Raw genomic sequence first — 7,064 nt, forward strand, 5'->3', positions numbered from 1 at the left:
TGAAAGAAGAAAGAAGGTCATACAATTTAGGTAGCTCAGAACGTGACAAGGTTCTGCTATGTTAGCTCACCAAGAAGCTGGCACATGAAACTTGGTCCCTCAACTTCAACCCCAAATTTGTTTTAAATGTCCTCCAAATTGCCCCTGTCCTGGGTCAAATATAGAAATAGGGACCATGGGCTGGAGAGATGACTCTGTGGTTAGAGCACTGACTGCTCTTCCAGAGATCCTAAGTTCAATTCCCAGCAACCACATGGTGACTCACAACCATCAGTAATGGGATCTGATGCCCTCTTCTGGTGTGTCTGAAGACAGTTACAGTGTACTCATATAAATAAAATATATAAACCTTAAAAAAAAGAGAGAAAAAAGAAAAGAAAAGAAAAGAAAAGAAAAGAAAAGAAAAGAAAAAAGAAATAGTGAGCATGCTGGGACAGAGGACACCTTTTTTTGTGGAGCTTAGGGTAAGTTTCTTCAGCAGTCCACAGTACCCCTAGCCATAGTGAACAGATGTTTGTTCATGTCTTCGGAGGAGGAAAACAACAATTAAAGGTATATATCTCTATTATCTATTCAAAGACGAAACTTCCCCCAGGAACTGGTATAGAACCTAGAGACTCACATATGCTAGGCAAATGATTTACCACTGAACTATACCCCTAGGCCCCCTCCCTCTTCTCATAAGACAAGGTTTCACTAATGCAGCCCTGGCTGGCCTAGACCTGCAGCCTCAGACTCAGAGATCTATTTACCTCTGCCTCCTGACTGCTGTGATTAAAGTCTTAACTCACCATGCATGGATCTGGGTTTTTCTTTTCTCCTTACTTAATGCAGTAAAAATCATAGGAGCAGGGACATTCCAGTGACAGCAGAGCACCTGTATTGGTAAAGTGTTACCTGCTATGTTAGCTCACCAAGAAGCTGGCACATGAAACTTGGCCCCTCCACTTCAAACCCAAATTTATTTAAGATGTCCTCCAAATTGGTCCTGTCCTGGGTCAGTATGCCACTGCTCCCTCTTCACCCCTCCCCCACTATGTAAAAGGGAGAAGAGAAAAGTGCAAGCTGCTAAGGTTATTAAAAACACCGAGTCCCTGAACACCGAGTCCCTGAACAGCATGAAGTTACTTCCAACAGAAATGACTATTGTTTATTCCGTGGGATAAAAGTTCCTGTGATGGGGAGGGGCAGCTTATCCAGGAAAAACTGCTAGACAGGGAAGTTCTAGGTGACTTCCAGAGTTCCAGGGAATTCCAGAGTTCCCCAGTCAGTTCCTGCTGGATGTCTCTAAGCCCTGATTTGATGCTATCTTGGCTTTCTGACCCTGCTGCTCCTGTCACCTCTGCTGGGTTTGATCTGATGATGATTTGCTGTGTGTCTACTGTCTGTCTGCTCCTGTCTATCTGCTACTTGCTATCGGTTCCTTGAGTTTGCATGCTACATGCCTAATAAACTCACTCATCTGAAACTGAGAGCACGCCCACATGATTCTCCAGACTGTACAGAACACGCACTTAGACTTTGGATTCTGTATTTATTCTCCAATAAAAGGCACTAGTGCTTATTTATTTATTTATTATTTAATTTTGGTTTTTCGAGACAGGGTTTCTCTGTATAGCCCTGGCTGTCCTGGAACTCACTTTGTAGACTAGGCTGGCCTCGAACTCAGAAATCCGCCTGCCTCTGCCTCCCGAGTGCTGGGACTAAAGGCGTGTGCCACCACGCCCAGCTGCACTAGTGGTTTTTAAAACAAACACTGATTGTGGAGTTTGGTTCAGGAAACAAGCAAAATGAACCTAGAGCAGTGGTTCTCAACCTGTGGGGCGTGGTCGCTTTGGGGGAGTGTCTAAGGACCCCCCTTTCACCAGGGTCGCATATCAGATACCCTGCACATTAGCATTCATAACAGTAGCGAAATTACATTCCAAAGCAGCACTGAAATACTTTTGTGGTTGGGGATCAACCCAACATGAGGAACTGTCTTAAATGGTTGCAGGGTTAGGAAAGCTGAGAACCACAGTCCTAGAGCATCTCATGGGTGAAAAAGTAAAAAAAGCTAAAACCCAAAATAATAACAATAGCAAAAACTAAGGGCTGATGAGGTGGTGTGAATAAAACTGGCTCCTATAGGCTCATGCACTTAGATGCTTAATCACCAGGGAATGTAACTCTTTCAAAGGATCAGAAAGGTTAGGAGGTGTGGCCTTGTAGGAGGAAGTGTGTCAAAAACTGGAGAGGTGCTTCGAGGTTTCAAAATCTCATGCCAGGCTCAGTTCCTCTCTCTTTTGGCTGCCTTTGGCTCACAATGCAGAACTCTCAGCTACTTCTCCAGCACATGACTGACATAGTCCCCACCATGATGATAATACACTAAAGTGCTGAAACTATAAACAGCTCCCCAATTAAATGTTTCTTTCTTAAAAGAATTGCCTTGGTCATGGTTTCTCTTCACAGCAATAGAACAGTGACTAAGACAGCTGGGAACGCAGCTAAGTGGTAGAGTGCTTGTATAGTACATGTAAAGACCTAAATTTAAGTCCCATCCCTGGGGGGGGGGGTGTCAGAGATTTGGTCTCTAGATGAAACTGGCTGTGGATGAGATGTTCCCCGAGGGCACAGGGCCCTATATAGACCTGGATGAAGCTGGAGATAGCACTGGTCTCTTGATGGACTTGGCAGCCAATGAAAAGGCAGTTCCTGCAGACATTTTTTAATGATTTTGAAAATCTCGTTGATGATGATGATTATGATGATGATGATAATGGTGTCCAGTGAGGCCACCCGGTCCTATATGCTCCATGTCTGTGATGTGCCTGGAGTCTCTTGGGACAGGATCAGCTGATTGTAGACACCATGTGAATATTACTAGAAATCAGGACCTAGTCGACCAATAGGGGGACTGCTTGAACCAACTGGGTACTGACTGATGTCTTTGGGCATGCCAGCCTGTGTTCTTGTTTAAATAAATAAAAAGCAGTATAACAGGAAAAAAAAAAAAAAAGAACTTGTTGAGCCAAGTGTGGTGGTGTCACACACCTTTAATCTCAGCACTTGAGAGGCAGAGGCAGAGGCAGGCAGATCTCTGAATTTGAGACAAGTCTCATAATGGCTACACAGAGAAACCCTATCTTAAAACAAAACAAAGCAAAACAAGCAGAAAGAAGTGGAGTGGAGAGGAGGTAAGAGCCAGCCAGCAGGGGGCACTGCCAAGCCTGACAAGCTAACGTTGATGCCAGCGACTCATTTGGGAGCAGAAGAGAACTGCCTCTCCCACGCTGACCTCTGACCTCTACACCTACCCACTCCCATACCCACACAGAAATAAATCTAGTAATGTTTTTTAAAAAAAGAGTCAGCTGGAAGGAGTCCCCAACAGCCAAGGTAAGAACAACCTGCACAGATAAATAAATAATGATAGTATTGGATCATAGCCCCCAAGTGAAATAAATACCCATGAGCTTGTGTAGGGAAAAAATGAGAAAGCAAATGGGAACCAATTCTTTCTTTTCAATTTAAATTTTTATTTTATATGCCTTGGTGTCTTGCCTGCATGTATGTCTGTGAGGGCATCAGATCTTAGAGTTGCAGCTATGAGCTGCCATGTGTGTGGAAGCCTGTCCCCCAAAACAGCTGTAGCCACCTTGTGTCATGCCCACCAGCCACCCCACACTGCTGACACAAAAGCAGCTTGACTGTAGATGCAGAAAAATAATTTGACTCAGAGCAAGGTTGAGCTGGCCGCATATTCTGAGGCTTCTTCTTGTTGTTGTTACTTATTAGAAGTTCCCCACCTGTAGCCTTTACTTAGAGCCAAGCAAGATAGAGGACAGCTTGAACTGTTATGTCTAAACTAAAGAAACTTGGAAAAAGGTCAACCACCCTACAGCCCTCCCAGCACATGCTTTTGAGTTCATTATGGTTTTGTTTTGTTTTGTTGGTTGGTTGGTTGGTTTTGCCAATATAAACTGATCCTGAAAAACATTCATGGTCGTAGCTGTGGATAAATGTCCGAGTTCGAGAATCGGTTCACTGGTTAAGAACCCTTGTCAGTCTTGCAGAGGATCCACATGGTGACTCATAACTGTGGTAATTCCAGTTCCAGGGAATCCAGTGCCTCTGTGGCCTCTGTAGATATCAGGCATGTACATAGTACATATGTAAACATGCAGGCAAACAGTCACACACATACAATTTTCAAAAAATAATTTTTTTAAATACCTAAGCTAGAGAGATATCTCAGAGATGAAAGCACTCACTGCCTTTCAGGGTTCAGTTTCCAGCACCCACAATGCAACTCACAAATATCTGCAACTCCAGATCTAAGGGATCTCAAATGAGAACCTCTTCCGGCCTCTGATAGCACCAGGTCTTCACATGGTGTCTGTCTTAGTTAGGGTTTCCACTGCTGTGAAGAGACCGTGACCAATGCAACTCTTACAAAGGAAAACATTTATTTGGGGTAGGCTTACAGTTCCAGAGGTTCAGTCCATTATCATCATGGTGGGAAGCAAGGCACTGTGTAGGCAGACATGGTGCTGGAGAAAGAGCTGAGAGTTCTACAACTTGATGCCTAAAGGCAGCCAGGAGAAGACGGACACGGTCAGGCAGCTAAGGAAGTTCTCTTCCACACTGGGTATGAGCATGAGCATAGGAGGAGACCTCCAAAGCCCACCTCCACAGTGACACACTTCCTCCTAACAGTGCCACTCTCTATGGGCCAAGTATATTCAAACTACCACATATAGACTTACATGCAGGCAAAATACTCATACTTAGAAAATAAGAGTAAGCCTTTTTAAAAATAATTATTTTTATTTATTCTATGTGCATTGGTGTTTTGCCTACATATATTTTTGTGAGATCTTGGAGTTACAGACAGTTGTGAGTTGCTATGTGGGTGCTATGTGGGTGCTATGTGGGTGCTATGTGAGTGCTATGTGGGTGCTATGTGGGTGCTGGGACTGGAAACTTGGTGCTGTGGAAGAGAAGTCAGGGCTCTTAAAAGGTCAGCTATCTCTGCTGCACCCACAAGGTTTTAAAAACATTGTTTTCCAAAATATCTGTAAATGTTTCTTTTATTTCCTCAGATGAAGGGATGAGATGAGAGCCATACCCAAACTGTACAAATATAAGGCTCGGATGGATCCCAGAGTGTTTCTTTCTAGGTAAAATACTAAGGCCTAGCGGGAATGTTAAGGTCTAGGTAAAATGTTAAGGCCTAGGTGTTCAAAGCTTTTGGTGCCGATTCTAGGAATTTGGCATTTGTCACTGGGCTCAGACAAGGAAGCAGACTCAGATAAGAATATTAGAAACAGTGTCGGGGCTTTGCTTACTACTTTGCTGAATCATTACCTTGTTGATCTCTTTGCTTACTGCTTGATTGCTTTCTTGTGTGATCTCCTTGTTTACTACTTCGCTTGCTGACTTTGTCTTTGATCTAAGAACTGACCATGTGTTTTGGAAACCAATTACGATTGAAATCAGTAGAATTGCTTTGTATAGTTACCCACAATAAGCTTGGACCCAAACAAACCACCCACTAGCCCTTCCTGTCAACTGTGTATAAGCTTTTATGGTATTAGCTGCCCCTGGGATGGACCCCAACATAAGAGAGAGAGAGAGACACCTGCACCAATATAAGAAACTAATTGTAACAAGACTTCCATTTTTGAGTAATAGCCAAGTAAAGTTTCAGTCCCAAGACTTCCCTGGGAACTGACATCTTACTTGGCAGAAAGAGACATGTATGTGGGTCACTGACATCCTGCTAGACAAGTTAAGGCATGAATGTTAGATGAGGCAAATCCCCTGCCACCGTTAAATACCCTAACCAATGGGAACAGGATAAACCTACAAAAAAAGATATGTTCCTAAGGAAATCCCCTACCCCTAAGACCTGATTGTAGAATAACTTGTTGCTGATGTTTGTGAATTTTAGGCTTAAAAGTTCTATAGGATCATAACTCAATGTCACAGTTCAGTTCCAGAATCTGGACTGTGGCACTGTGTTATAGAAATTATTTAATTCCTGGTCAGGGGTTTCTACCCCACCTTAGGTTATTGAGTTCCCAGACAAAAAAGACACGCACAGCCTTTATATTTACAATAAGCGCTAAACAGCACAATAGCTGGGCAGCTGCCTACCTTCCATGCTTTTAGAATCTACTTTCCTATCGATAACTCCAAGTTATTACTATTTACTACGTTCCACCTCGGCTGCTCTTAACTACAATTGGGCAGCCCTTGGGACTGCACTCTCTTGACCCTTGACCCATGGTGGCTTTTCCTTTCTCCTCCTCTGCAGGGTTCTTAACCGCCACCTAGGTCTCTTCTGCCCAACTATTGGCTGTTGGCATTCACCAATCAGAATTAACTTGGGAGCAGGGTCACAGGGGCTATGTGCAGACTTCAGGTCTTGGGGACCCACACTTAGCATTACAATAGACAGTAAGACAAAACCTCAGTCCTGGGGTGTATGCTCAATAAACTATCTCTGAATAACTACATGTGCTTTGTGAGGCGATTCCTGGACCCCAAACACTATCCCCAGGCCTAGGCATGGAAGCTTCTAGCCTCTGTACAATTTAATGATCCACGCTGACTTATTCAGTCTGGCTTCTCTCCATGTCTGTGTGAAATGCTCTCCGTGGCCCCATACTAACTTTGGTAATATGTCCTAGTCTTCTGGCTCCTTCTGTATTCACCTGTGTCTAGCTTGCTTTTTATGCAACCTGTCTCTGTACAACTGTTTCACTAAAATTGCCACACACATCCATTTTTCTCACTGCTCTTAAGAGGCCTTTCCTATTCTGTTCTCATCAAAGCAGGTTGAATCCTATCTCTGACTCATTCTGTCAAATCTTTCTGTGATTCGTCACTTTGTCTGCCCCTCCTGATTCTTAGGATAACCTGACATGGATGTGGATTTCAGGCCTAAAAACTCTGTAGCATTCAGACTTGGAGTTGGAGTCTTTTTTTTTTTTTTTTTTTTTTTAAAGATTTATTTATTTATTATATGTAAGTACACTGTAGCTATCTTCAGACACTCCAGAAGAGGGCATCAG

At 43.4% G+C, this 7,064-nt stretch overlaps 1 pseudogene; it reads left to right on the forward strand.

The window, feature by feature from the left end:
* Positions 1-2,579: 2,579 nt before the first annotated feature.
* Positions 2,580-2,739, forward strand: LOC110322673 (annotated as a pseudogene).
* The last annotated feature ends 4,325 nt before the right edge of the window (positions 2,740-7,064 follow it).

The sequence above is a fragment of the Mus pahari genome, chromosome 5 (genome assembly GCF_900095145.1).
Source record: "Mus pahari chromosome 5, PAHARI_EIJ_v1.1, whole genome shotgun sequence".
In the NCBI taxonomy this organism is placed as follows: domain Eukaryota; kingdom Metazoa; phylum Chordata; class Mammalia; order Rodentia; family Muridae; genus Mus; species Mus pahari.